This window comes from Camelina sativa, chromosome 17 (genome assembly GCF_030686135.1).
Source record: "Camelina sativa cultivar CO46 ecotype springtype chromosome 17, ASM3068613v1".
Lineage (NCBI taxonomy): Eukaryota > Viridiplantae > Streptophyta > Magnoliopsida > Brassicales > Brassicaceae > Camelina > Camelina sativa.
The window spans coordinates 39,464,481-39,484,946 of NC_141896.1; the positions used below are offsets into that span (position 1 = coordinate 39,464,481).

The following is a 20,466-nucleotide window of genomic DNA, read 5'->3' on the forward strand; positions in this document are numbered from 1 at the left end:
GTGATGAATGGTTGATGTGTATTCCATGTGTGATGATGCGTGTGAAGTACTATCATAATCATTGCGTCATCCAGTCGTGTGATTTACGGTGAAGTCATACTCACAAACTCTTTTTTAAATATCATCTTTCGTAATATAATCTGAAAAATAAATCATGCTAATTATTATTTTATTTCTTTTGCACGATTATGCGCATTATTCTTTTAAGTGAAGGCATATTTTCTTACAACTTTGAGAAATTTTGAATCATTATGGCGGACTAGTCCATTAGTAAATTAAAAAAAAAGTGTTGTATATTTTACTTTTCTTTTAGGGCATCCCTAATGGGAGAACTTTTTTTATGTTCTTAGATTAAATATATAGTGAAAATAATCTAAGATCAGTAGTTAAGATCTTATGTTAAAAAAATGGGGAAACTAATTTTGGTGTTCTTAGAATAATATAATATTCATAAATATTTTACAAATTATAAAAACTTTTAAAAAATTATCAATATACAATACCTTCTTATGTGAAGCATGATCACCATGAGAACCAAATTCAATATACAATACCTTCTTATGTGAAGCATAATCACCATGAGACATGTTCATCCTAGCAACATTCATCCCAACTTCAGCCAATTTCCATATCATCTCTCTTGTGTTGGTAGAAGGACCCACGGTGCAAACAATCTTTGTCTTCCTCCTTACTGTCGGCTTCGACCACATCCCTACCGATGTATCACCAAACTGCTGCATCTCCAACAACCTCTCCAACTGCTTCGACCACATCCCTACCGATGTATCACCAAAGTGTGAGTGTCATTGTTTACCTCTAACAGCTGCAGTATCCGTGGCTGCACTCTTCACTCGACGTGAACACTTGTAAGCGTTCGCCAAGAGACTGTTCATGGCAATCAAACTCCTAAAGGCTCCACTCGTACTCACTGCGTGCTTCAGCCATCTTTCTCTCGAGTTCAGCCTTCAACTCTAATGTCTGTTTACAAAAAACAAGTTATCTCCGACTTACTGATAACAAAACCAAAAAAACACCAAACACGCATAGCTTAAAACATAACCAGAGATTCATTCTGTTCAACAATAACAACTAATCTGAAGTGATCAGCTCCTCCCAGTCAACTTTAAGCTTATCAATATGAAGAAAAGAAGGAAGCTACTAGCACTTCTCCCATGGCAAACTAACACACAGAGCAGTTAGAAGGAAGCTACGATTTTGTTGTGTTTATCACGGCAGACCCACATATATATGCACCTTCCAGTTTGCTTAACATGCAGAGCAGCTAAACAGCTCGACTAATACCACACTCAAAGAGTAACCAACTGAATTGACCATACATACTCAACCCTATAAACGAAATTGAGAGGGATTGACCATACATACTCAATCCTATAAACGAAATGGTTGACACACATGCTTCGAGATCCAAAGATCCAAAGATACGTACTCAATCAGATAGATTTCTCAGACAATTGAAAACAAAAGAACAACCAAAACTATTGACATCAATCAAAACTATTATTTGCTGGACCACCACCAACAACAACAACAGCAAAAGAAAATAAAATTTCAAAATTGACATCAATCATTGAATTAACAATGCTAAAAAAAACCCACATTCCCATCTTTCAAAAGTCTAAGAAATTTCAAAGAACCTGGGAAGCGAAGAAGGTCCGAATTCCGATCAAGCTGGGAGCGAAGAAGGTCCGAATTCGCGGCAGCGGAGAAGCACATGGGGATCGTCGGAACCCGCCGAAACCGAGCAACCACCACGGAGCCCCGCCGATGCTCGTCGTCACCAATTTTTGGTCTTCTTAGAATCGATTTCGAAGAAGAATGAGAGAAAATAATATTTTCCGTTCTCTCAAAAAATTTTCAACCAATCACAACACAGGAAACAAAGAAGAACTCGGCTATGGATCAGTTCTATCCCAAGATCAAAATTTTTGATCTAAGCACACTGTTTCGTTTTTTAATAATATAATTGGATAAGAACATGGTAATTATTATCCCGTTAAGGATGGCCTTAGTCGGTATGATCATAGGGTTATGGGTTATGGCTATCATTTTCCTGAGAGTATGTATCACGCTTTTGCTTTATTCGCTTTCTATTTTGTTTCGTTCCATTCTCTATAGTTTTTGTATATTGTAATACAACGAAAATGTAACTTCATTCCTAAAGGCCTATTACGACCCCTTTAATACGCAAGAAAGCTGAATGAATTTGTCGTAGTTCACCTACCAACTACAGTGTATATATATGTTAATAGTGATCTTGGACTTTTGGAGCGTGGCCTGACTTCATCAGAAAAACCCATTGGCATGGCCCCAGTTCTTCCACTTTCCCTCCTTTCCGTACGTTCAAACAAAGACTTATTAATAATTTGTAAAATCCACAAAAATTGATCAAACTGTAGATAGTCTATATTTTTGTAACGTTTGTGGAATATGTTTAAGAGAGACACAGTTTCATCTTTAATGTTTCTTTTCGTGAGATCCACGTAAGAAAATAACCCTTTTATTATTATCTGTAATTGGTCCATTCGGCCATTCCCACTGAAAATCTTATTCTAAATTGAACTTTCTTTTTTTATTTTTAATATGTTTATAAGTTGTCATTTCTGTGATACTTTCTTTTTAGCAACATCAAATATACGTTTGGTATCAAAGTTACACATAATTTCTAATTGCTAACGAACGATGAAAATGCACTATATTTTATAAGAAATATGGCATAAAGAAAATTCAACTTGCTGGAATTGTTGTAAGTTTAATGTTGACTTATATAATATAGTCTAGAAGCAATGACTTTCGAGGTGTATATGTTATAATTTAATTCAAAAAAATCAAAAAACATTTCACACTATAGGCTACATAGTTGACAGTTGACTACTACTGTTGAAGTATGTTTTGGACCGGTTATACAAAATCATATTACTTAAACATAAGTATTGCGAATTTGCGATGGTGTTTAATACTTATGTAATCATTTTGCGAATCATATTACTTAAACATGATCTTGTTGAATATCTTTAATTGTCACTGTCGCATGATCTTGTTGAATATCTTTAATAGACATTTTTAATTTGGTGTGTTATACAGAAAACATATTAAAATTTTAAAATAACACGGACAAATTATATTGCAAAATGAATGGTACGACGGGATGAGTTTGACTCAATATTATTAAAAAGTTAAAATATCAATAATTTATACTTTTATTAGCTCCGCACAGTCCGTCTCGAAACTCTGACAAGTCAGACCTCCAGAGATAATAAACTCCACAACCCACAACAAAGCTTCTAATTCGGAATGAAGGGGAAAGGACTCCGTCGAAGACACTTTGCTCCCAATAATAAGGCCTGATTCTCACTATTACAGCACCACTATCCCAAACCTGAGTTTACATCTGAAGCTTTATAGCAACCACTTTGAAACCAAACTTTATATAATAAGACATATATACAAAGTACCTTATATAATTAACAAAATGTCTTTACAATTTAACGAATTTATAAATAAAACTATTATACTAAAGCATTATATTTATTATTTATATTTAAAGAATTGATTATCATAAAGCATGTTGATGACAAAAAAAATGATATTTATTATAGAGATAAAATGCAATTTACAAAAATTAAATTAAAAATGTCTAATAAAATTGAGATAATTACATTTTTACCTTTATTGAAAAGTTAAACATTTGCTTAAGATCAATGGCATGCCAATGTAATTTTTTTACACTTTATAAGGTTAGTTTCATTGTACTTCTTAATTAATATAGTAGGATTTTGCATATAAATTTGAGATAATCTTATAATATAAAAATAGCTTCTCTAAATAAATTAGAAATTAGTTTAAATGTTTTTTTAATATATTAATATATATATATATATATATATGTGTGTAGATTTGCTTTTTATTATAGGTTTATAACTTTTACATATTCTATATAAATATTTTAATAAATCTAGAATTGACATGTGTCAACATTTTATTTATACAATTGACAAGTATCAAAATCTTGTTAATTAGTAACTTTGAAACCAAACTTTATGTAACAAGATATATATATATATATATACAAGTACCTTCTATAATTAACAATATGCCTTTACCATTTATAGATAAAACTATTATACTAAGCATTATATTTAAAGAATTTATTATCATAAAACATGTTGAATTGATGACAAAAGAATGATATTTATTATAGAGATAAAATGCAATTTACAAAAATTAAAAAAAAAAGATATAAATGTCTAAAAAACCCATTCATAACGCAATTAGATTTCCCATTCCAAAACAAAATCTTAGCAGGAATCTAATCAATAGTCAAATTTCTCCTATAAATATAGATTTGGTTTTTAATTTTTTCCATCAAATCATTATTAATTTATTTATTTTGTTAAAAACCTCTCATAATATCTACATCATCATCATTCCTTGATCAAAACAACAACAATGTCTATTGCACAGGTCTTTGAGAGAGTTGACAAGAATAAAGATGGGAAAATCTCATGGGACCAATTCGTCTCTTTTACTCCTTCAGTAACATCTGAAGAACTTGAAGATATGTTTAGAGTGCTTGACATGGATGGTGATGGTCAAATTGACGCTCAGGAATTTGCTTCGGGTTTGGTGCAAGAAAAGGATAATGAAGAAACTGTTCTCAAACAAGCTTTTAATTTGTATGATATGGATGGTGACGGGAAGATATCAGCGAGTGAGATTCATGTTGTGTTGACATGTCTAGGAGGAAATCATACAATGGAAGAATGTGTTGTGATGGTTCAAGCTCTTGATGCAGACGGTGATGGTTTTGTGGATTTTGAAGAGTTTAAAACTATGATGATTTCCAACTAACAATATAAAGGAAGTCATTATGATCATGTTTAGTTATTTATGAATTTGGTTTGGATTTGTTTTGATCTCTTTCTAACAATGTTTCAGAACTATAATTATTATTAATTATTTCAGTTTATAATATATCAAATATGAGTGATTATCTATACAGTTTAATGATGTTTAAAAAACGAATTTGAAATTCACTATATCTATGTCTAATACAATTTAACTATTTGTACCATCTTAATAAACCATATTTGATTTTTACATACTTTATCTTAAACAGTTACAAACTTATATTAAACACAATCTATGCATCTTACTCTATATCATAATAAGAATTATAATATTTGAAAATTAACAAAAAATAATTGTTAAAAAAATAACTAAGTTTTTCAGAAAATCAACATTGGCTAAGATATTTTTATATATATTGTTGTCCTAAGTAATAATTTACCTCATGTCAAAAAAAGTTCAAAAAAATATATATGCATAATACGTTAACATATGCTTTGAGTTACGTAAACACACATATATATATATATAGATTAGCTTGGTCTCATAATAAAAATGTTGAAAATATGGGATCGTTTATACAATTTTGTGTAGTTTTACTTTATAATATGAAACATACACTACAAAAAAAGGGGGTTTTGTGTCGCTTCTTTTGAATATTAGCATCAGTTATAATTGATGCAAATGAGTTTTACATCACTTATCTAAGTGACTCTGGAAATGGTGATGCAAAATATTTTCATCGGTTGAACTAATGTTTGCATCACTTATTATAGTCGATGTTAATATACATCAATTGTTTATAGTGATGTTATTTTTGAATCACTTAATATAAATGATGTTATATTAGCTACGGTAATAATAAGTGATGTTAAATATTTATATCAATTGTGAATAAGTGATGTTAACCGTAGTGTCAATTATTAGAAGTGATACCAATATTGTGTCATTTGTTAAAACTGATGTTATATGTTTAAAAATCGGTTACGAATAATCAATGATTAAATTAGTGTCAGTTTCCATAAATAATTCTAATAATTATGTCATTTCCGATAATTGATGGTAAATATTAGTGTCAGTTACAATTGATGAAAAATATCTTATTATATAAACGTTGGTTCTCAAAGTTAGTAACTCACCAGATCGTAACACGTGTTAATTTTAACGATCAGAGATCAAAGTTAAAAACTCACCAGATCATGACACATATCAATTTTAACGATCAGAGATCAAAGTTAGTAACTCATCAGATCGTGACACATGTCAATTTTAAAAAGTTAGTAACTCACCAGATCGTGACACGTGTTAATTTTAACGATCAGAGATCAAAGTTAAATATTCACCAGATTATGACACGTGTCAATTTTAACGATTAGAGATCAAAGTTAGTAACTCATCAGATCGTGACATATGTCAATTTTAACAATAAAAAATCACAGTTTTCAAGATTTGTAAAGGCACATGCGAAGAAAACGAAGATCATGGAGAACCGATTGACATTCTTAGGAAAAAGCTTGAACTAATCTTTTTATTATATTAAAAATCTTATTATATAAAGTTGAGTTTTCAAATTAGCCACATGTCAAATATACTGATGAAATGTTGACACGTGTCAAAAATTATTATTTTTCAAAACAGCTAATTAAAAAAATAATATTAAATCTAAATAAAATTTACATGTTTATCTAAAAAAAATTCTAAATCAAAAAGAAAAATTAACAAAACTAATATATTTTCCATTGTAAACTACTTATGTTATACGTGTTTTGTTAATAAGATTTTGACATGTATAAACAAAAAAGTAATTCACTAAGCATGTATGTTATTATTAATAAATTATGTCAAAAGAATAAGTTGAGAATAATTAATAAATTATCCTCCTCTCCAGGATATCATCGGCCTACTTTTGATTCGGGTAAAAATAAGTTGTGAATTTATGATTCGAGAATATTTGAGACGAAGTCATAACTTTAAGTTGTTTTGGTACAATTGGATACTTCTGAAAAGTAAATATGTTGTTGATCCTTAACGTGATTATGACATATGTCATGTTTTGGATTGTATATAAAGTTTTTATTTTGTATATCTGAATTATCTAAGACTTATATATACCATCATGATTATAGTTTTCAAATTTTTATTTTTATTATATTATATTAAATTTCTTTCAATTTCTCAATTTTTATTGGGTTAGTCATAAAATCATAGTAATTGAGTAGATAATTTTCACCAGTTGTTCATCTAATATATTTGGAGTAAAAAAAACTTAATGGTTAAAGAAATTATGTCACAAAACAATTTTAGTAATTATAAGAACTATAATTATGCCAAAATGAAAGTAAAGCAACATAAAATTTGTTTAATTTGTTTTATAGATGGTGATAAAGAGCATACTTTAATAATAAAATAATTTTGGTTTAAGAACATATTTTTAATGGTAAAACATAGAGTAAAATTGTATGTGGTTACTTATTAGATGTTGCTTTGATGAATTTGTTGCATGTAAAATATTTTGTGAATAAGTTGTGAAACGTTTTTGAAATTTGACAATAATAATATTTGTAATGATGAATATTTGGCAAAAGCTTTAGTGGGATATAATTTAACTTTAAATTATGATAATAATTGTTATAATATATTAAAAATATAGAAATGTAAATAAATGTATGAAGGTAAATACAAATATTCTCTAACTTAAACTATTTATATATTTACTTTAGAAAAAAAAATTTCTTTATATAATTTTGAAAAAAATTGTTTTAGATTTAGAATTTATTTTTTCAAACAATTTTTAAACCCGCACATCGTGCGGCCCTTTATCTAGTAAAAAATAAATCAAAATAATTAATTGATAGTATTTAAATTAAAAAATAGTATATAAATTAAAATCAAATTGCATAATTCGTATCACGTAATTCACTGTTGAATCTTGAACATAGAAATCCTAGTTAAGTATTAGAAAAGAAATTAAGATCAGCGTTCATAACCAACACGTTCGCTACGTTCCGCTAAGATTGATGACCACCAAGGTCTTCACTTTAGAGCGTTATGACTTCCAGTTATACGACCAACACTCGTTAGCTGAGGAAAAAACACAAATTACTTCATCATATTATCTAAATTGTTATGTATAAAATTTTAATAAAAATGATATTAACCTCCGTATTAGGTGGATTCAGAATGTTTGCCAAAGTTGCAGCAAAGTTTGAAGCCCATGTGCTTGCCTACATCATTTGTATATTAAAATTAACAGGGTCATAAATTTTAAGATATCAGTATATCATAAACTATATTAACAAAATATATAACATGCAAAAGGTATAATACCTGATCAACAGATGCAACTCCGAACATCTTCTGGAACAAAGTATTCATTGTTCGAACTTGATCTTCTAAGCCTTTGTTCTGCATTTTCAGCTGAGCAATTTCAGGTATATGAAATATTTTGTTTCTAAAAACAAAATCTGTTTATTGTTCTTAACTTATATGAAATATTCTGTTTCTAAAAACAAAATTTAATTCCCGCTGAAACTATAAAAATTAGTGGGATTAGCAAAAGATTTATTGAGAAAAATTTTAATTCTTATTTTGACAAAATTTTCCTTTATATTTTTGTTAAATATTAAAAATAAATTAATTCAGAAATTAGATTTTAAGAAAAAAAGATTTTTAGATATTGAGATTGAAGCAAGAAACAGAAGAAGAAAAAAAAAGAAGTAGAAATCATGACCTTCAATATTTTTCTTCATATATGCTTTATCCATCGATATTGATCACACTCTGTTCTCATCCTCTTCAGAAAATTATTCGATCAAGAGAGGAAAAATTGGAGCAAGATACGAAGAGAATTAGAGGAACAAGAGATAAAGATGTTCTATTATTATAAATATTTTTTCCACTTTCTCGATCCACCTCTTTCTTTTTTATGTAAAATTTAAACTAAATAAAAGTAGGAGCTATAAGCTTCTAAGACTGTCCACCTAAGCTTCTAAGACTGTCCACCTAAGCTTTAAAACAACCAATAGGCATTCAACATGTCACTAATTAACATTTTAAAAGCTATAAACTTCTAAAGCTGTCCACCTAAGCTTTAAAACAATCAATAGGCATTTAACATGTCACTAATTAACATTTTAAAAAAATTGCAGAATTTTATATATTAAAAATTATTTTCAACAATCTATTAAGATTTGACATGTCATTCTAGAAAATTTTTAGACAATAGTTCAAACCAGTATAAATAAGATTAATATGTGTAACAACACATCCCGTGGACCCCACTAGCCTCACTGCTAGCCGCTCCAACGGACCCCAAGCTGGCCCTGCAGGGCATCGATCCTAACCCCTCACTGGGCAATTGGAACTATTCATCCAAATCCACAGTAGGTTATTGGTGCACCAGGCGTTCCTCGAACCCTGGTCCCCACCCTTTAACAACCTTCCCACAGGACAAGCTGTCACCAATTGACCTGTATAGCTCCTAAGGCTGTCCACCTAAGCTTTAAAACAACCAATAGGCATTCAACATGTCACTAATTAACATTTTAAAAGCTATAAGCTTCTAAGGCTGTCCATCTAAGCTTTAAAACAACCAATAGGCATTTAACATGTCACTAATTAACATTTTTAAAAAAGTGCAGAATTTTATATATTAAGAATTATTTTAAACAACCTATCAAGATTTGACATGTCATTCTAGAAAATTTTTAGACAATGGTTCAAACCAGTATAAATAAGATTGATATGTGTAACAACCTGTCCCGTGGACCCCACTAGCCTCACTGCTAGCTGCCCCAACGGACCCCAAGCTGGCCCTGCAGGGCATCGATCCTAACCCCTCACTGGGCAATTGGAACTATTCATCCAAATCCAGAGTAGGTTATTGGTGCACCAGGCGTTCCTCGAACCCTGGTCCCCACCCTTTAACAACCTTCCCACAGGACAAGCTGTCACCAATTGACCTGCAGATCAATTGGTGACAGCTTGTCCTGTGAGAAGGTTGTTAAAGGGTGAGGACCAGGGTTCAAGGAACGCCTGGCGCACCAATAACCTACTGGTGGATTGGGATATCCACAGTGATGGGTTAGGATCGATGCCCTGCAGGGCCAGCTTGGAGTCCGTTTGGGACAGCTAGCGGGGGGCTAGCAGGGTCCACGGATGGTCTGTTGGGACAGCTCGCGGGGGCTAGTGGCGTCCGCGGGACGGGTTGTCATGCAGGTCAATTGGTGACAGCTTGTCCTGTGGGAAGGTTGTTAAAGGGTGAGGACCAGGGTTCGAGGAACGCCTGGCGCACCAATAACCTACTGGTGGATTGGGATATCCACAGTGATAGGTTAGGATCGATGCCTTGCAGGGCCAGCTTGGAGTCCGTTTGGGACAGCTAGCGAGGGGCTAGCAGGGTCCACGGATGGTCCGTTGGGACAGCTAGCGGGGGGCTAGTGGCGTCCGCGGGACGGGTTGTCACATAAAAATCGATTTTTATTGTAACAACCCGTCCCGTGGACCCCACTAGCCTCACTGCTAGCCCGCTAGCCTCACTGCTAGCTGCCCAAACGGACCCCAAGCTGGCCCTGCAGGGCATCGATCCTAACCCATCACTGTAGAAATCCACATCCATCAGTAGGTTATTGGTGCGTCAGGCGTTCCTCGAACCCTGGTCCTCACCCTTTAACAACCTTCCCACAGGACAAGTTGCCACCAATTGATCTGGAAAATTTTAAATTTATGGAAATAAAAGAACTATGCACAATATCTCACATCAGCTAGATAAGTTTTAGACAATGGTTCAAAACCAATATAAATAAGATTAATATACTTCCAACAACGAATGAGCAGGAAAGCTTGATTTATCAGGCGTCCAAGTTTAAAATTTTATTCGGTTTGATCCGGTTTTTTATTTGATCAAACTAAAACTAAAGTTTCAAAAAAATATTATAATATTTATATTTTAAAATTTTAATAGTTTAAAATATTATAAATATTGAAACTTTTTAAAAGGTTCAAATATTATATCCGAACCTTTTAAAAGTTTAAAATATTATAAATATTGAAACTTCTAAAAATTTTAGCTTTAAAAAAGTTTTAAAATATTTTTATTTGCTTGATTTATGCTTATTTATCAGGTTTCCAAATTTAAAAGTTATTTGATTTTATTTTAGCAAATTAAAATTTTTAAAGGTTTAAATATTTTTTATAGAATGTTTAGAAATATTATAAATATCTCCATAAAAATTTTAAAATATTATAACTATTTAAACTCTATAAAAAGTAAAAGTGTCATTAATATTTAACTCTAAAAAAAATGTTACTGATAATTAAACTACATCTAAAGTTTGAAATATTTTAAATATTTAATCTCTTTTAAAAATTTTAAAGTTTAAGAATTACTAAATATTATATATTAATTTTTTTAATATTTTGAAAATATCTTACTTATCTCCGTTTGTGCTTTATCTCTCTTATGAGCTGTAAAACATGTTTTTGTGTATGACTTTATAGATGATTTGATACTTTTGCAGTAAAAATTTTATTTTTAAGTCTAAGAAAGAAGGATTGACGTCGCAAGACCTTGATTTGATGTTATTTGAGTTTAAAGAAGAAGGATCGACGAAAAGCACAAATATTGTTTTTACTATACATGAGTTCATATTACTTTCTCTGCAAGTAAGGATTTTGGTTTGAAAAATATATGGATGAAATTATTAGTAATTGGGTGCATGTGTTGACTATGCTGGTTTTCATGAATTGCACAATTTTTATAAGAAAAAATAATTTTGGTCTTGGAGTTTGATGCGTTAACAAGTTGTGTGATAGTCTAAAAAAAAGGTTTTTTCAGTGAAAGAATGTGAAAAAGTTGATGATTAAGCACAAGAAGAGTATAACAAAGAACTGGACGGTAAAAGTAACGATGACAATTACCATAAAATTTGACAATGAAAATGACAAGAAAGAATATGAAGAATAAGAAAACATTAAATAAAAAACACGAAAACATAGGTGATAGCGATCAATTAAATATGAAAAAGGAGATAAATTCATGATTATAAAATTGTTTCGTTTTTCTGGTGGCCAAAGAAATAATTTAAGATATGTGTCAGCAGTTTGATCCGCCTCTCCTAGACGTCGAGTTAGATTCATGATTTTTTTATCAGATTTGATTTTAAAACACAACTGATTTTTATATTTTTTAAAATTGTGTATATGAAATTTATTTTTTTCCTTAATAGTAATTTAAAGTTTTGTGTTAAGCAATATTTCATTACCGTCATCAATCATATATAATTTTTATCAAAATAAATCAAATAAACCCACGCATAGCGTGGATTCAAAACCTAGTCAATACAATAAAACTTGAATGTTTCTCTAGAGAGCATGACACATCAGTATTTTGGTGAATTCTAGAGCTGACACATCAGTTTTTTTTCCTTCCAATTAAATCATTTTATTAATACACTTCATCCTGTATTTTTAACACCTCAGCATTTCTAATTAAAACAAAAATCAATTTTCTCAATAAATATAATTAATTGTTCATTAGTTTGGTGGACCCAACGTGATGCTTAAGTGAGCACACACAAAAATACACCTTCTTACACTAATTATTAGTGTTTTTACATAATAGTAAATTACTAGTAGTAATTTGATAACATATTTATAATAAGGAATCAAACTCAGATAGAGAGGTGTTTTATGTTCTGTCAACTTCTGTTATAAAATAGTCATATATATGCTTCCAAATCATATGTAAACTTTTGAAATTCAAAAACAAATGTTTTATATTATGTTCTAGATTTTTCTCAAATCTTCCATTTTAAAATAATAAAATATAAATATATAGTTGGAATATGTGAATAGTTACGTAAAAATAGAAAGATGTAACTTCGATCTTTTCAACTTATAAGGTGAACTTTTAAACCACTAACCAGTACCATTAGTTAGTTAAAATCTACAGATTCTGAAATCAATTGTCCGGTTATCGAAAACTCTTTGAAAAAAGAAGCGAAGTTAAAAATTAGGATAGGGAAGATATTTGAAAAGATAGAATAGAAAGAGAGAAGGAGACATGAAAGAGAGAGAGAGACACATAGTGATGTGAAAATGAAGGAAGAATAGAATAGAGATATAGAAATATCAATTCCTCCGGTAAGCCCCTCCCTAACTACAATTGTCGTACGATATACAAAAGATTAAAATTTTTACAAAAGAGCAACTTGGGCATGAAAAAGTTCATTAATTTTTTTAGAATCGGAGGTCTAAATAAGGTAAAGATGCCGTTTTTATTCAAGCTTTTAGAGTTTCTTCAAGAAGAAATATCAGTGTTTGTGTAAATTGACTCGCTTCTTCTTTATTGACTTAGGTATTGAATGAAGATGATATTGAGCAAATTGCTGCTTTGGACCAGAACGTTTTCTTTTTTCAAGGTTAGTACAATACATGTTACTTACTACTACTTCCAGAACTCTCTATGTGAAAATTATCATTTTTTATTTTACTTTCGATCTTAGTAAATTTCAAAAGCTCATCTTTGATTTGTAGCAAACAACGGATGATAGATTGGAATCATGATCGGTTATGTAGTTGCAATATCTAGACTGGTTGGAGGCGCACTTCGAGGTGCATGCATGCTTCAATATATGAGTTATGGACAGAACGAAACAACCGACTTCATCGCAATACCCATCGCTCACCTACTAAAATCACATGCCATATAGAGAACACCATTAAAAACAGAATCGCCACCTTCATATGAGAAAGTGATTCAAGATGTTTGGTTCAAGCCGTTGGTTCTCTTAAGCATGGCCAAGACTTCAAAGGTTTATAAAAGTTATCTTGTGGAGAAGGAGACAATGATTTAAATCAAACACTTTATTCCAAGGTCGTCAAACTAGCTAATCAACGTCCACGAATAATTTTTACAAAGGCAAATCTTATCCCGGTTTATCATGTTGATTGGCAAAAATATTGTACTTGGTAGTGATATATCATGAATAAGTTCGAGTTATAATAAAAAAAAAATCACATTTATATACAATATCATCCAATTTATATATCATATAAAGTAAAATTTAATGTTTATTTATCTAAGTATTTATTTTTTTTGAAAATCATTTATGCGGACTCATGTATTAATGTGTAACAAAAATTACAGTAACCACAATTTGTTTAAGTCTAATTTTTTTCTTCATTTTTTACTTTGAAAACTACAACAAATTATAAAAATACGAAACAAAAAATTACCTTTGACCACTACAAAAATACTTTATTAATTATAGTATTTGATTTCAAACAACATAAAAATAAATAGTAATTCAAAAAATACAAAATAAAATTAATAAATAAAAAATAATCTAAAAACAACCTGCGGCGTAGCGCGGGTACGAATCTAATTATTTTAATAATATTAAAGTGTGTGCAAGTTAACGTAACTCCTAAAAATTGAGTAAACAATTATGTCAATTATAACAATTATGCTAATTATTAACAATTGATGCAAATTCACATATTTTACATCACTTTTTTGTCGATGTAAACTTGTATCAATTTCTTACGTGATGTTAGTATAAATTACTAATTACATCAATTGTTTAAGTAATGTAAATTTATATTTTGTATCAATATTCTAAAAGTGATGTAAATTAATATAGATTTGTATCAATTTTACTTAATCAATGTAAATCAATTACTAACCGCATCAATTTTTAGTAACTGATACAAAAGTTAAAAATTAACATCAATTATAATAAGTAACTCAAATTTAAATCACTTACTTTTTTGACACAAATGAATCGATGCTAGCTACCTTTTTTTTGTAGTGATATCATAAGAATAATACAACCTAATAAGGAAAAAAATAATAGCATTACCAAGATAACAAAGTTGAAGAAATTACATTGTTAGGTGAGAAAATATTAGATGTTTAGTTGTTGGATAGGGAAAATCGGTATATTCATACCCCAACTAAGGGGGTATGTTGAATTCATACCCCACCTATGACATTGAGTAAATCCATACATTAACTTAGATAAAATTAAAATTCGCTACATCAACTCGAGAAATTGTGTAAAATCATATACGAGCCGTGACAGTGTTAAACAACCGTTAGCGGTTGCTTACGTGGAAGCCACTTAAGAAACGAGTCGTTTTGAGAAACGAGAGAAATAGTTTTTTTTTGTCAAAACGACGTCGTAACCTATGTCTTCTTCCTCTTTTCGACGATCTTCTTCGTCCCCTCTCTCTCGTCTCTTTCATCTTCTCTCGTCTCTCTTTTTGATGAAAACAACGACGAGGTTGCTGTTATTGTCTTCTCCAAGTCTAGCAAGCTCTTTGAGTTCTCGTGGGTACTTTACTTCTTACCATTTTTTAATTTTGATTTTGCATTTGCATGTCTTGATTTAAGTATGAATCGATTTGGGGATTGGGCTTAGTGTTTCCTAAAGTGAAAAAATTGAATCTTTACATGTTTGTTTGGAGTATTTGGAGTATTGGGTTTAGTGGAAGCCACGTAAGCAACCGCTAACGGTTGTTTAACACCGTCACGGCTCGTGTATGATTTTACACAATTTCTCGAATTGATGTAGCAAATTTGAATTTTATCTAAGTTAATGTATGGATTTACTCAGTGTCATAGGTGGGGTATGAATTCAACATACTCCCTTAGTTGGGGTATGAATATACCGATTTTCCGTTGGATAGAGATGAGTCTTTATAATCCTTTTTCTTTTAGGAATAATAATTTTCTATTAAATATTCTATGAATTAATTGTATATCTTTTTTTTTTGGCAACAAATTAATTGTATATCCTTAATCCATTTTCTCCTTTTTAAAAATAAAGGTAATTATTTTCCTTGTAGAATTAGTAACTTAACTAAAATTACTACCTAATATTATAATTTTTTTTTTGAAATTATATATTTATTTTTTTAAAGTTACAATTTTAAATTTTTTAAACACATATTTTTTGTTTTATACGTATTAAAATGAGAATTTGTTAGAAATGTCCTTTTTGAGATACCTCTTTTCAAAAATACCATTTTCTTTTTTTTTTGGTAAGAAAAAATACCATTTTCTTGAACATTTTCATTTTTGCTCACTTTTACACAATTACAATATGTTAACTTAATTTTTAAATTTTTTTTTAGGTTTAGATTCTTTATTTTACATTTAGGATACAGTTTTGAAGTAGTAGGGTTTAGTGTTTGATGTTAGGGCTTAGAAATTAATTATTATTTTTTTGTCAATCATTGGGCTACAACTGGCCGGCCCATTAGCCAAATTCCTACATTCGTAGGAGCTGGGACTTGATCCAGGATGAGATGGTGCCTTCTACAAATAGACTTACCTCATGCCACTGCACTAAAGTTACTTCACATAAATTAATTATTTTATACATAGAAAAGAGTATTTTTGAAAATGTACAACATAAAAAGGTATCGTTGAAAAGTAATATAGGAAAAGAATCAAAATAAACTTTTTACATGTTAAAATTACATTATTTAAAACAAACTTCTTATATACATATTAGAATTATGTTTTTATATTTTAAAATGTTTAAATTTATATTTTCTTAGAATTATATTTTTTCAAAAAATAGAACATTAATTTTTTTTATACATATTAGATTTACATTTTAACGTTTTAAGAGTTTTTAATTTTATGATTTTTTTTTGTAATAACCCTTTCACTTTTATAAATTTATTAAAAACAAATTTTGTTGTTTTTATACGCATTAGAGTTATCTTTTTAAAAACTTGTAGAAAGTAATTATTTTCTCAAAATTATCTTTATACTTTTAAAAAAATTGTTAAAACTAAGTTTTAGTTTTCTACATAGCAAAATCTCTAATCGTTAAATTTAACACATATCACAATCTTGTGAGTTACTAACTTTGAAAACCAAACTTTATATAATAAGACTAGATTTGTACCCGCGCACGCGCGGTATTTTAATTTAAAATATTTCTTATCAATAGAAATTGTTGAGCTTAAATATAATCATTCCAACTTTTCAGTATAAATCTATATAAATACTAAACTTACTTTACTCAGTGATATACAACATATATATTTTTGAAAATAATATTTCTTTGTTATATCTATTTATGATTTTACGTAGGATTTTAGTTCATTCTTTTTATCAAGTATGCAATCATGAATATAATTTGAAAATTAAAAGATAAATCTATATAAATACCGTACTTATTATACTAATCTATATATAACATATATTATCTAGTGTTGTAATAATATTATCGACAATCTTCTGACCTTTTATCTTTAGAAGAGTTAATTCCATATTCATATCCCAGGAAAATATAATTTTAAAAGTTTTAACGTCAATGTCGATCATTGACCTAATTATAGAGACCATTTAAAAATATCGATATCCTACATTAAATGCGAATATACAAAGTTTCATGAATAGTATTAGTGTTATGTTGCTACAATGAGGTTGTCCAAATGTATCATCTGCCATACAGAATTTCCGACTAAGTCAAGAATACTTAAATGATGAAACGTTTAAACCCGACAATAAAATATTTATTCCCTAATCCAAGTTACATATTTGTCTAAAATCTCATATGTTATTTGTAGATGTTAATTTTGTGATGCAACCCCAGCTTCGTCTTCTCAAAAAAATATAGTGTACTTTAAATATGTTGTTTTTGCCAATGTTTTTGGTTAAAAGCATTTGATAATATATATATATATATATGTTATATTTGTTATATATGTTTTATATCATGTTATAAAATTGTAGCTCCAGTTGATAATATACTTTATGAGATATATGCTACACAAATCACATACCACTTTTTGTAACTTCTTACATATCATTTTTTCTATATTTTCTGACCATTGATTCTGTTTTCTTAGATAGATTATTTTTTCAAAATTCTTTTTCATAGTTTTCCCAAAAAAAAGTATGCCCCTTACAATGTATTTGTTTTAGATCAAAACTTTCAAGTTAAGTTAAGTTAAGTAATTAATCTTTTCTTTCTTATAAGTAACATTTAATAATAAATCTTTGGGTGAGTTACTAGAATATTGCATAAAAGCTTCCTTATTACAAAAGTAACATACAATTGTTTGTAATTACTAGACTAACACATTGTACCTATACTACCCCTGAAACTAGTGTTGGGAAAAAACGTAATTACGGCTAATGCCATTAGAAAAAAAAAAAAACATTGGAAGTTGGGACTAAGTCTACCGATCCTTTGATGGTAGATTTATACACGTGGACTGACTAAAGGTGTACATCAGATATTTTTGGTACACTTAGTTGTAGTGCTGGTACACTTAACCGTGGACGTAGATGGTACACTTAGTTGTAGTGTTGGTACACTTATCGGTCGACGTATATGAAATCGATTCGTTAGATTAAGTTGGTAGAGGAATTTCCCTTTGATGATAGACTTATGTTTTTAGCGCGTGTAGCGACAAACGTAAAAGGGTGGGAAGATATTTATGGTAGACTAATGGGCTGTTGCGACAGATTTATGCGACAGCCTTCTCTCCTTACAGATATTTTTGGTATACTTTATTTGTTTTTTGAATTAGTTTTCGTAGTGTTGTGGTAGGCTTCTTGTCCGTGGTAGATTTAGTAAGCAAGATTGACAGCTGTAAAGTCTTACCAGAATAACACGAATTTGTTTGAGCTGGCAAAGACAGTCTAGCGTTGCGATAGACTTATTGGAGGAAGATCTAAACAAGTTTGCTGTTCTTCCGATTAATGGTGTTCATGTAATAAAGTTTGTAGCAGATTCATCAATCGTGTTCTGTTTATCGGCCGGAGCAAACGTCTTTTTCCTACTCAGTTTCAGAAATCTTTCCTCTGGGTTCATCCATGGAAGAGCAAGATATCGTTTCGGAAATCTATATAACTCACTTTTTATAGGTTTTTAATTTAGAAATCAGATGTTGAGACGAAAATCTATAATAGTTGAGTAAAAACCCCACAAGTGAAACCAAAAAAATAGACATAAGTCGTGAAAAATAAAGTGAGGCAGGGGAAATTAGGGTTTTCAGTCGTATGTTAGAGGTAGAAGACGAGGATATTCTGGTAATTTCGGGTTCATTAAACCTAAAATCGAACGTGTACGTACATATAAACGTGTACGTACATATGAACTTATACATACATAATGTTCTTGAGATTAGTGTACGTACATAACGTTCTTTTGCTTAGTGTAGGTCCATAAATCCGTTTTAATGAACAATATTATTGTAATTTTGTAGTCATCTTCAACATATCTTCTTCTACAACCCTAGCTAATATTGTCGTTGTTGTTCACCGGAAATGGAGCAAGTAAGAGATGTTACTAGAAAAAGTAAGAGATGTTACTAGAACAACCTATGTAATTCGTAATTATTTATTTATTTATTATATTTTCGAGAGGTAATGAACAATAACCACACAAAATTACATTTTAACTATAGAGGATAATATTTAGATAACATAAATATATAATACTCAGTTCAACTAGGTACAACTGAATATATATTTAGATTTGCATTTATATTTAAAATATGAAAATGATAATTAAGGTTTATATGAATTTCTTTACATATTGAACTATTAAAGAACTATGTTTAATCAACAATACAAGAATTAATCACTTTCTAATACATACTATCGTTTTCACATAAAACACTCTTTATAGTATAAGGAAGACTTAGTAAGTGATCACCTCAAATGAAGCAAAAGAGGTGAAACCCAAGTTTTTATGAACATTGTGTTATGAAAACCTTGTACTAATAAATCTTGTGGCCAACTGCTAATTAATAATTTATATTATAGTCTAACCGGAAATACAAGTTTTAGCATTTGTTGCTACAGCCTGATATTAGACAGTAATGCTCAGAGATCATACACAACAGTAATGAAAAGTACTGCAATAAGGTTTTCTTGGGAGGCTTAAAAAAGCTAGAAACTTCCACATGAGTAAATACCTTTGGTTTGGCATGTAAGTGTATCTTCTATACAGATCTTGAGTTAAACCTGGAAGGCTCAATTTGAAAAAGAAATATTAGCTGTCAAGGAATTGTTAAACCGTCGCGTTATTATATAAGAGGAAAAATGTGGAGACAGTTTGGTATGGTCATGGTCATCAACATGTTACCTCCTTCTGTTTCTCTGTTGTCACGTTGCTTTTTGATACCACTTATGTCCTTAGAATGCCCCATCTTTCATTCATCAACTCGTAAAAATTACATACCAACTAACAACAATTTATACAATCTTTGCTCTTTAGACTCCATTTTATCACTAACGTAACCTATTTACAGCTAGTTAGATGGTAATGTCAAAGTAAACTTTGCGCAAACACAGAGAGTTCAAATATAGATCAGTACTTGGTCACAAGTAATAAGTAAGGTCGACTTATCCTCCTCTATGTTGTCACCATCAGGGATCCGCCGCATGATTGCATCAGCCTGAGAAAAAAATTTCGCCGGTTTATTAATGTGTCTGACGAAGAGGAACTGTTATATGAAACACCTTTGGTTATACGGTGGCCTAAGATAAAGATATATGCATGAAAGAAGGTACTTCCAATTATTAAAACTCTGGGGGAAATAATATGAATAAAAAGAGGAGCT

At 30.0% G+C, this 20,466-nt stretch overlaps 1 pseudogene; it reads left to right on the forward strand.

Moving 5' to 3' along the window:
* The first annotated feature begins 4,306 nt into the window (after window positions 1-4,306).
* On the forward strand, window positions 4,307-5,017 carry LOC104758799 (putative calcium-binding protein CML32 pseudogene; annotated as a pseudogene).
* The last annotated feature ends 15,449 nt before the right edge of the window (window positions 5,018-20,466 follow it).